The sequence below is a fragment of the Sus scrofa genome, chromosome 11, assembly GCF_054392235.1.
Source record: "Sus scrofa isolate SSC_HxYL_T2T_F1_AM1 chromosome 11, Sscrofa_HxYL_maternal_Yorkshire_Landrace_v2.0, whole genome shotgun sequence".
In the NCBI taxonomy this organism is placed as follows: Eukaryota; Metazoa; Chordata; class Mammalia; order Artiodactyla; family Suidae; genus Sus; species Sus scrofa.
The window spans coordinates 45,742,190-45,754,446 of record NC_139393.1 but is presented as its reverse complement, the minus strand read 5'-3'; the positions used below and the strand labels follow the sequence as shown (position 1 = coordinate 45,754,446).

Genomic DNA, 12,257 nt, shown 5'->3' with positions numbered 1-12,257 from the left:
ATTTATTTACAGCTGTTTACCTCAGAGCTCTTGTTGCCCCGCATGTCTCCTTGGACCTCTGTGAGGACCACTGTTTTCCAATAAAGCAGTTTGCCCTTGTTTCAAGTCATGAATTAGGGTTTTGGTCCCCCACACATTAAAAGTTTCTAAATTCCTTCTAAAAATTGATTAAGCTCTCCCTGAATTCCCTTGTCCCTCCCTGGCCCATTGTAACAACAGCACTGCAGACCGAGTATTTTATTTTATTTTTTATTTTTATTTATTTTATTTCATTATTTATTTATTTATTTTTTGCTTTTTCTTAGGGCTGCACTCATGGCACATGGAAGTTCCTAGGCTAGGGGCTGATTTGGAGCTATCGTTGCAAGCCTATACCACAGTCACAGTAAAGCAGGATCCGAAGCACGTCTGCAGCCTACACCATAGCAATGCCAACCCACTGAGCAAGGCCAGGGATTGAACCTGCTTCCTTATGTATACAGATTTGTTTCTGCTGTGCCACAATGGAAACTCCCTGGACCAAGGATTTAGACTATGGCAAGTCAAAAATTTTATGGCTCTTTCTGACAAACTTGCATACATTCAAAGTAAATTCATATCCCCATTAAACTTGTATAACTTACAACCCTCAGGTATTTTCTCACAGACTAATATCTGCTTTGAGATGACTATCTTCTCACCCCATATGATAAGTAGATTAACATAAATTTAAATCCCTCAAAGTGTACCCTTCTAATCCTTGCTTAAAGCCTGCTTTGCACTTATTAATGTGAATTTCCATAATATTTAATTGATATTTATTATTGGAGCAGATAATAATTTAGGTAAATTAGATCATATTAGATTGCATTAATATGTAAATATAGTATTTATTTGGGAGAGGAGGTTCCTAATTCATGGTCAAGAATCAGCTATTGTTTTTAAATTTCACTACTGAAACTCTTTAAGTATTGCCCTACTGTGACTTGCATGGATGATATAGGCAAATGGGACTAGAGAGAACATGCTAATTTGTCTTGTTGGGAATAATGGATGCCATGATGTGGAACATATTGATTCATTCATTCATTCATTTATTTATGTATGTATTCATTCATCATTTTTTGTAGTATGTATTTCCAAATGATTTTATTGTACAGAAATTTTTTTAAAAATGTAACATAATTAAAAGACACAAAGCAAGGGTTATGAATTAAATGTGTAGAGTGAATGCCAGGAAGGGAAATATAAGATTAGCTACTAAAATGGAGCTTAAATTTTAGCTCTGGGTTTCTTGGAGGCTGATTTTAAAATGGAAGGTCAATGGATTGGATGACTGTCATTGTCTAATAATGAGAGACATAGCAGTTTATTAGGAAACACATACTTTTCTTTAGTTTTGAATGCTGGGAGGAATTCCACATGAGTTTTTAAGAAGGGCTTTGAGGAACATAGTGGATATTATTCTTTATGCCTATTTTTTTTGTTGTTGTTTTAATTACAGAGACTTCTAAGAATGTGCGTTTCTTTGGAAAAGCTAAAAGCATAATTGTTGTCAAAGGTCTTCAAAACAGTGTTTAATCCCACAGTTCTGCAGTCCAGATATGTAGCACTCTGATGATCTTACCAGATAAAGAGATCAAGCTTAGATGAAATATAGTTTATATTATAATTGGATTTCTTGCTCTACAGTGGTTAATAAATCAATTAGACATAAAGTGTCCAATATGTCCCCTGAGCGTGGTGAAGTTCTTTGAGGTCATTTTCAAAATTTAAGTTTTAAAAAATTATTTTTCACCTCAAACTTTCTAGTAGTAAAAAAAAAAATAAACTTAAAGGATATTGGAAATTCAGTTAAATTATATTTTCTATGTCCCATTCTGTATTGTACACAGTTTGACAAGAATTAGACAACTTTTCCTGTAAAGACCTAGATTATAAGTGTTTTAAGTTTTGCTGACCACATAAGGTTTTTTTGGAAGCTACGCAGTCCTGAAGCTATAGACAATATGAAGTAAATGGACATGACTGGAAGTGGTTTGCTGGCAGTAGCTTGCAAACTGTTCTAGAAAATAGTATTAACTTAATTCTAAACCATGGGAAACTGAGTAAAGATGAATTAAGAAAGAAAGGGAGGAGAGATCCTTGAATAAGGAGAGCATTGCTAAAGACTTTGTTGAGAGGGATAAATTTGAATATGTCCTCAATAGGTAAAAGACAAGTACATACACACATAGTGAGCATGTGTGTGTGTGTGTGTGTGTGTGTGTGTGTGTGTTGAGAATGGATAGTTTTAGGAGGGTGGCAGCTTGTCACCTTAGGTGTGTGGCCAAATGGCTAAAGACAAGGCATTGGATAGTCTCTGAAAAATAACTGGGTTGATTAATTAAAATACTGAATTGCTCACAAAAAAAATATGGAAAAATGATAACCTATGTTGTAATGTCTTCCTACTCTACTTTCAAAACATGTCTTTTTTCCCCCCCAGAACTTATCTAGTTTGAAACACATGTTAAAATGTTTAAGTTTAATTAATAAATATTAGACTACAAGTATCAAGGCTTAGAATGCCATTTTGGCTTTCTTAACTTTACAGAAACCATAGAATAACAAAACAAAACAAAACAAAAACAAAAACAAAAAAAAAGAGAGGTAAATCTTTCTTTTAGGATTATTATTACTGGAGTTGGCATCAATTAGCTTTGTTTGAAGAACTAGTAACTATTAAACCAAATTGAACTACTTACTGAATATATATCTTTGTCTTAATATTTATACCAAGTGTATCAATTAGATATCATTATGTGTTCTATAGACTCTAGCTTTGTAAAGTTAATGCATCTTTTAGTTATTGAATTGCATGAGGAAAATAAAAATACATTCAATTATTTTCACCTTGATGAGTGTTAACAAAAAATATGGACCAATATTTTCTTTTAAAATTTAAGTATTTCAAATGATATTCAGAAGAAATTCTGAAAAAAGTCATTTTATTTTCAATAAGGCTACGATCTGTGGACATGGGAGAAAAATTTTCCATTGTGAACTTGAAAATATAGAAATATCCATTTCTGAATAAAAGCAAAACAATATAATTTAGATTCCTCAAAAGTGTAACTGTTATTAAAGCTAAATAAATAAGACACTTTCTATAGGTTTCATTGTATAAATTCATACCTAAACACACAGAAAGGGCATATCTTTTCTTTCCTGATTTTGTACTCTCAGATAAACTTTTATTGTTAACAAATTTTTTAAATCATTACAGAAAAAATTCTAAATTTGTTTTATTAAGAACTGAAGATTTGACAACATATTTGCTTTTGTGCAAAATTTATATAAAATACTTCTGAGTCTTAATTTTTTAATTTTTATTTATTTTTTATTACGCAAATGAATTTATCACTTCCGTAGTTGTATAATGATCATAACAATCCAATTTCATAGGATTTCCATCCCACAGCCCAAACACATCCCCCACCTCCCAAACTGTCTCCTCCGAAGACCATAAGTTTTTCAGTGTCTGTGAGTTAGCATCTGTTCTGCAAAGAAGTTCCGTCTGTCCTTTTTTCAGATTCCACATCTCAGTGAAAGCATTTTATGTTGGTGTCTCATTGTATGGCTGACTTCACTTAGTATGATAGTTTCTAGGTTCATCCACATTGCAAAGAATGCTGGTATTTCGTTCTTTTTAATGGCTGAGTAATATTCCATTGTGTATATGTACCACTTCTTAATCCACTCCTCTGTCAATGGACATTTAGGTTGTTTCCATGTCTTGGCTATTGTAAATAGTGCTGCAATGAACATCGGAGTACATGTGTCTTTGCGAGTCATGGTTTTCTCTGGGTAGATGCCCAGGAGTGGGATTGTTGGATCAAATGGTAGTTCTATGTTTAGTTTTCTGAGGCATCTCCATACTGCTTTCCACAGTGGTTGCACCAATTTACAATCCCACCAACAGTGTAATAGGGTTCCTTTTTCTCCACACCTTCTCCAGCACTTATTGTTTGTAGACTTTTTGATGATGGCCATTCTGGCTGGTGTAAGGTGGTACCTCAGAGTGGTTTTGATTTGCATCTCTCTAATAATGAGTGATGTTGAACATCCTTTCATGTGTTTCTCGGCCATCTGTATGTCTTCTTTGGAGAGGTGTCTGTTTAGATCTTCTGCCCATTTTTTGAGGAGGTGGTTTGTTTGTTTTGGTATGGAGCTGCAGAAAATGTTTATAAATTTTGGAGATTAATCCCTTGTCAGTCAATTCACTTGTAAAGATTTTCTCCCATTCTGTGGGTTGTCTTTTTGTGTTGTTTAGGGTTTCCTTGGCTCTGTAGAAACTTTGAAGTTTGATTAGGTCCCATTTGTTTATTTTTGTTTTTGTTGTCAATACTCTGATAGGTGGATCTGAGAAGATGTTGCTGTCGTTTATGTCAGAGAGTGTTTGGCCTGTGTTTTCCTCTAGGAGTTTGATAGTGTCTGGTCTTATATCTAGGTCTTTAATCCATTTTGAGTTTATTTTTGTGTATGGTGTTAGGGAGTGTTCTTTTTTCATTCTTTTACATGTGGCTGTCCAGTTTTCCCAGCATCACCTATTGAACAAGCTGTCCTTTCTCCATTGTATATTCTTGCCTCCTTTGTCATAGATGAGTTAGCTGTAGGTGTGTGGGTTTAATTCTGGGCTTTCTATCCTGTTCCACTTACCTATATTTCTGTCTTTGTGCCAGTACCATGTGGTTTTGATGATTGTTGCTCTGTAGTGTAGTCTGAAGTCCCGGAGCCTGATTCCTCTAGCTCCATTTTTCTTTTCCAGGATGTCTTTGGCTATTCTGGGTCTTTTGTGCTTCCAAACAAACTTTAAAATATTTAGGTTGAGTTCAGTGAAACATGTCCTTGGTAATTTGACAGGGATTGCATTGAATTGGTAGATTGCCTTAGGTAATATAGACATTTTGATAATGTTAACTCTTCCAAACCACGAGCATGGTATATCTTTCCATCTTTTTGTGTCATCTTTGATTTCTTTCATCAGTGGCTTATAATTTTCAGAGTACAGGTCTTTTGTCTCTTTAGGTATGTTTACTCCTAGGTATTTTATTCTTTTGGATGTAATGGTAAAAGGGATTGATTCCCTAATTCTTTTTCTGCTCTTTCATTGTTTTTTTTTTGTTTGTTTTTGTTTTTTGTTTTTTGTTTTTTGTTTTTTTTTTCTTTTAAGGGCCACACTCATGGCATTTGGAGGTTCCAAGGCTAGGGGTCTAATTGCAGCTACCAGCCATTGGCCTATACCACAGCCACAGCAACGCCAGATCAGAATCTCATCTGCAAACTACACTGCAGCTCACTGCAAAGCTGGATCCTTAATCCACCGAGCAAGTCCAGGGATTGAACACACAACCTCAAGGTTCCTAGTTGGATTTGTTTCCTCTGCGCCACAACAGGAACTCCAGGATGCCTAATTTCTTTCAATTTTATGATTCATTTATGTTTTTGTTAAATAATATTTTCACTGTTTCCCTATATAGACAAAAATGAAATGCCTATGCACTCTTGGATGTAACCAGATAATAACATTCTACTTTCTTTCTAGTTTCTTCATTTTTTTTTTTTTTTCCTTTATGACACATCAGTGACATATGGAAGTTCCTGGGCCAGGGACTGAATCCAAGCTACAGCTGTGACCTACAACATGATTGCAGCAACCCCGAATCCTTTAAACCTCTAGTTCATGCCAGGGATTTAACCTGCGCCTCCACGGTAACCTGAGACACTGCAGAGAAAATGCTGGATTCTTAACCTGAAGCACCACAGCAGGAACTCCTGGTTGCTTCATTTTTTTATGAAAGGAGTAAAACATTATAGATACAATATTCCTTCTCCTTTTTCTTTCCCAGGCATATTATATTCATATATGTATGGTTTTACAATTTTTCTGCATATGTATGTATTCCCCCCAAAATATATAATTACTTTACTTTAAATTTATCTAGATATCATGTATTTATTCTTCTGTTTAAAAGATTATCTTGATATTTTATTTTAAAATAAGATTATCTGAAGATTATTTTAATGACAAAGAATTCAGCTGAATTATTCAAATACAGTTACTAAACATAGTAGTAATTCTCTCTAATGGGTTGGATAATAATAAACTCGAATTTGTTCAAACCTCAATCAGATTTTGATTTTTTATTCTAATAAAATGTGTTTGTGTGAGGCAAAGTTATTAGGTGTACCTTGGTAACACACAAATACATTATATATACAAAACTAGACATAATGCAGTATCTAGAGGGAAAGTTCCCACAAATCCTTTCTGAATCTTCTGTCCTTTATTCAGTGATTATGCTATTTATTTTAGAGTGGGATACTAAACGATTAGAAATGAGGTTGGTAGCTGTCTCATAATACTTGCAGAATTCCAGGTGTAATCAGGAAGCTAATATTGTTTCTATGATGATGAAAACACTGTACTTATAAACCAGAATGGAAATAAGTAGATATTTAGGCCCTTAATTTAAACTGAGACAAATGTCTCTGTATGAAATAGACTATTACGGGTTTATCTGCAATTCATTTCAGAAATACACTACAGTAGCCCAGTGGACCAGATAATCACATATAGTTGGAAGTGTGAACGATGCAGTGTAGCCATTCATTGCTTTTACATTATGTAGCAGGCAGAAAATTGGTAAGAATTCAAAATGCCTGTAAATAGCAACCTCTTCTGAATAGAGGTTTCCAGAATGCTTACCAAATAAGACAATGGAAGCTTGTGAAAGCAACTGGTTTTCTCATGTCAGCCACAAAAGCACACCTGAAGAATAAATTCTTTCTGCATTGGATTTCTGAACTCTGTATAATATATGTAAAAAAAAATGTGATGTAAATTGTTGCCTGAGGCATCTCCTACCTACACTCAGCAATCCATTTTGCATGTCTCTCTTCTTTCTGTATCTACTTCATTTTCCCATTCATTAATTTTTAAACTCAAACGATTTGTTCTTTAGGCACACTGCCATTCTCTGTCTACACATGAGGACGTGCCCCTGCATTCAGGATCGTGTCTGTATCCCACTCATAAATGAATTTTATATTATTCAAACCAGGTCTAGGGCTTTGCACAAGGTGAATGTCCCAATAAGTGTGGCTAATTCAAGTCCAAAAAATAGATTTTATTGAATCACATTAGGGATGTGGGATATGCCAGGCAGCAATGTCTTAGCAAAATCAATTTGAGAACTTTGATTAAGTATACGGCACTGTGTATACCTAATCAAACTTTATTTGACTCAGACCTATTTAACCAAGTTTGCAAATATATAGAGTCCATATTTTTAAAGAGATAAATCTCCTTTCTGTTCGAATCCACCTTGTGATTACCAGTTTATTTTATTCTCTAATATGAGGATGTGGGCTCAGGGTCACAGCACAGAATTTACCCAAGAATTGTTGATTCAGCTAAAACAAAAATGCCATGTCAAACCTCCTTCTGCAGTTAGTGCATCACTGCCAGGAAATAGCTTTTTGGAAAAATAGTTCCTAAATTGAATCTCCACCTGATTTAATTAAACACATATATATGAAAAGAGAGTAAGAGAAAAAAAAATGAAGAAGTTAACTCATTGCCAAACTGTTAAAGAAAAAAATGGCTGGACTTTTTGAGGGAAAAATACCTCGACTTCAAGTTATTTCAAGGACATAGTCAGGGCATTTTTTTTTTTTTTTTAAGGTTAGGAAAGGTTACACATTTGTATTCTGCCAGCCATCCTATTGTTTTCATTAAAGACTGAAGAATGAAAGACCATGAGAATATTCAGCTACACTTGATAAGATTTTTTTTTCTTTAAGGATGACCCTAACCTGTGCAAGATGATTTATGAAATCATGGTTTTCATTATTGGACTTGGTGCTGACTGTGTTGTTTTTGATTGATGGGCCTGTAGTTTTACTCTTCTTTTGTCTTCAGAGGAGAGCAAGGGCAGAAGAACATTGCTAGCGAATGGAAGAAATTATGTAAAAGGTGTAATATTTATGGACAGATGGTTTGAAAGAAATGTAAAGGAAAGCATTTAAAAAGTTCAGACCTAATACAACATGTAGCTTTTTAAAAAAGAGATACCTATTTTTAAAGAAGATTACATAAATTATGCAGATGATTTGTAAAAGTTTTCATTTGCTGTTGATGAAAATAATGGCGAAAGACAAGAAAAGGGGGATGTCATTCACCCTGGCATATAAAATATTCTAGGTGACACAGAACATTTGTTGTTTTATAGGCAAATAGAAAACAGGTTTGTCTGTTTTTATAGTATATACAAGAATACTTCTTTTTGCTACAGTTAGTAGAGCTACAGCATAAATTTCAGGTAATTTCTCAGCAAATAAACCATATCCAATATGAAATAATATATATTTTTTGGTAAATCTGAAAATTACATGCTTGTGTGTGTGCACGCGCGCACATGTGCCTGCATGCAGGTGTTTGTCCTTTCTCTCTTTAAAACTTCTCCAAATCACACCAGCAAGCCTAAAAAAATGACAGGGACAGACAAGCCTTGATACACAGCATCTGTGGGTATTATGGAGGTCCACCCAGGACTCCAGAGAGTGTGAAACATGTTCATTCCTGTCCTTTGAAATCCTTCCTAATTACTCCCAGAGCCTATTCTCATTTAATATTTTGTATATTACAATTTCTCAGTCAAAGGGAGTTTTAAATAAAGTTGTTTAAAAGCCTTGTATGTTATATAAAGTGCAAGTCTTTATATATAATTAGTACAATCCATTTATAGGTAATTAATTGTTCTTTTCTATTATAATTGTGTGCATATAATTCTTAACGTATCCATATACACTTTTTGTTGAATAAATTAATTTTAATATGTTTGTCTGTAAACTCATTAGAAAATTAGAAAGTCATGAATCAGGGCCGGATTGTTATAAATGTTGTGGGACCCTCTTTAAATAAAGAATATAAAGTTAGGAATACAGACATTACTTAAGGAAATAAAGATTAATTAGGAAGAAAACTGTACCAGTGAAAATCCCCCAAAGTTAACTTTGTTTAACTTTATGGTAAACCTGCCTCTGCATTTCTTTCAATTTTTAAAATTATTAAACCTAGGCAAAACCAATTGGTTTTAATAACCTGACCAATCTATACATTCACCTCCACCATTGTCATCATTTACTGAGCACTTACAGCATAGCCAGCACAGTGCAAGCCGTTTGCATTAGTTATCTCATTTAATTCATGTAATGAAGTATGTGTGATCTTCTTGTCTACATTTTAGAGATGAGGCCAATAATACTAAAGGAGGTTAAACAATATGTCCTAGGGCATGCAGGTAGTAAATGGAGGAAGAAAAATCCCAATTTAAGTTTATTAGGATTTATGAAATTAAATAGGATGCTCTACTATATTTATATATATATATATACATACATATAATGTAAAACTGCTACAATGCAAAACTGATGTAAACATTTTCATATTTATTCATAGCAATACTCAAATTTATTGTGATTGTGAGTTTCATAAATAGTTCAGGAATTTTAATACTATAAATTTAATATCAGAATCTTTCAGAATATTAATTCTGAGGAGCACTGGAGCATTTAGAGCTCATCACAATTTCAGGCCTCATTGACATCACTTATCCTGCATGTTATGGAAAGAGTGGTTTTATTTAATGAGCAAAAAAGCATTGCCACAACAAATTTCTTGGTTTTCAAATTTTGCCTAGTTGTTTATACCTAACAAAAAAGTAACAGCATTTCAATGAGAAATTTTAGGGGTCACCTAAAGAATCTAGTTTTTGCAGCTATTTTATCCTCTTAAAAATTCAAACAGCTACTCTATTTGATGTAGTGTAAAGGTGGTAAAAATATGTTTTTCCAATCAAAATATACAATTCAAGACTTTGCTTCTTTATAAATAGAGACCAAAACCAAAAATTATTAAATCCCTGAGCAGCAGGCAATGCACTTATTTTAGAAATGAGACACATTAAAATGCAAAACACTCAATAGTTTGATTAAACAAAAATGCTTTTATTAAAGATACATAAATAATGATGTATATTGATAATTCATAATTCAATGCAACTTTTGGATTCTGATTGTACCACTTATAAACCTGCTAGGTACCTTGAGACAGAGCTTTTCAAAATTTTCTGCTGAAATTTGCTCAGGATATAGAATGAACATCAAAAACATGGACGGGGGTTGTTGTCCTACAAATTCATATCAAATTTATCAGTCTTTATGTGGAAATACCCTTGAAACTTCTTTCCTGGTAAGTACATATGAAAGTTGAATTCTACCCCATAATATATTTATGTTTGTTTTCATAGAAAAATATTTTAAGTGTTCAGTCAAATTACATTTTTTTTCCAAATCTTTATGTAAAATTTGAGTTCCAGGAACATGTCACTGGACTCTGTGTGAATTATAAAAGCAAAAACTGCACTGGCCAAAATCAAAACGTCAAAGAAGAGTTTATTCAAGATTATGGCAATGGAGGAGAGAGACTGAAGCACTAAAATAGAAAATGAGAGGATTTTTAACCATTGAGATGAACTAATGGAGAAATAAAAGAGGACTGTAAGGATAGGCTGATTTTGGGGATTATCAAGCTCATTTAGTTATTCCTGAGCTTGCAATTGTTTTTTTCTTTGATTAGGCCATCTATGTTTGCTAATGGCCATCCATCTAAGAAATTAGGCTTGAGGGCCTAGCCTCTTCAGTGTTAACATTTCAAAGAGATGGGTCCAAGGTCATTGAGCAAGACATTTCTTAGGTGGTGAAACTGGCAAGTGGCTGGGAGATTTATAAGTATTTCATGGGGCAAAGAAAAATATTACAGTTTCAAGTTTCCTAGTGTAAATGCTCTAAGAAAGGGGAATTCAGAGGTCTATAGTCAAGAAGAATTCTGCCTAAAATCTAGTCTAGCCAAAGAAAACTTGGAGATCAATCACAGTATATACATAACAATATGTGAATCTACTAGTTTCTTTTTGTTTACTATAACATACCTATACTTATTTTTTACCTGATATTATATGACATTTTTTTTTCTAACAGTTACCTTTATAACTTATTATGTGACAAGCAGAATTCAGACCCATTATGTTCATTATTTCATTGAATCCTCACAACATCCTCTCTCAATTTAACAATTTACCTATGAAAGAAGTTTATAGGATTAATAAGTAAAGGGACTGGGATTTGAACCAAAGTCTGTCCGGCTCCAAATAACAGTTCCCTGCATTACCTCTCCAAAATTTTCTTAAAAATGTAGCTTCCAGTTTCTTCATTGCAAACCTACATATATTTTCAAAAAATAGATTGGATATCACTGCATGTATTATTCATTCTTGCTGTACTATGTAAGTGTGAATGAATAAGATGATAATCCATTCGACTAACATGATGGATGACCCTGAATAATGGTATTTAGGGTGGACTTTTTGTGAATATCACTGGGTGCCAAGATTCCCTGCTTAATGAAGGTCACAGTGCTTGTGAAATGTTGATCAATTGACTATAAAGTTCTTCATGTAATTTGTACTTGTTTGGTATCTGTATTTCAAAGTACATGTCCACTCTCTCATTTATGATTACTTGTGAGCAACACGAAAATGAAGAATTCAGTGGCTGTTATCTGACCAGCACACTTTTCAATGAATTTTGTTAAAAAAAAAAGGATGCATGGAAAAGAGAAAGCTAATGTGCTTTTGACAGATATGCAAGTCAGTAGTTAATACATGGTGGCAACCGGGCCCTCAGCCCAGGGGTGATAGACAGACCAATGTATTTCTATTCTAAGCAAGAGCTGAGAGAGCAAAATGGTGTCTAATACTCTACTGGATTTCCAGAAAAGGAGAGGTGAGATCTGGTGTTCTCTCTAATGATCATTTATTTCCCTGTGATTCAAAAGCTTTCTTCTTGAGAGTAATGGCCTTAACTTTCAGAAAGGAAGATAAAGAAGCATCTTATAGATATGCCTGCAGTCACATGACAATAGATACTCATCCTATATCAAAGATTGATGACCCTGTTTTTAAATTACATAAGGAACTTTTAAAAATAATCCACTTATGTAATTATGTAGAAATTCTTATTCAGTTGGGCCAGGTGGAGACTGGACTTCAGTAATCTTTGAACTCTTCCCAGGAGATTCTGATATTTCGGCAATGTTGAGAGCCACTGCTCTATGTACATAGTGTATGATAAAAAGAATAAACCAAATGTGAACCCATCCATATCTGGTTGCA

The 12,257-nt window shown here is 33.8% G+C and overlaps 1 protein-coding gene across 4 annotated transcripts in view; it reads left to right on the top strand.

Moving 5' to 3' along the window:
- The window catches only part of PCDH9 (protocadherin 9), a 941,384-nt gene that overhangs the window by 728,818 nt on the left and 200,309 nt on the right, over positions 1-12,257 (top strand). The window lies entirely within an intron of this gene.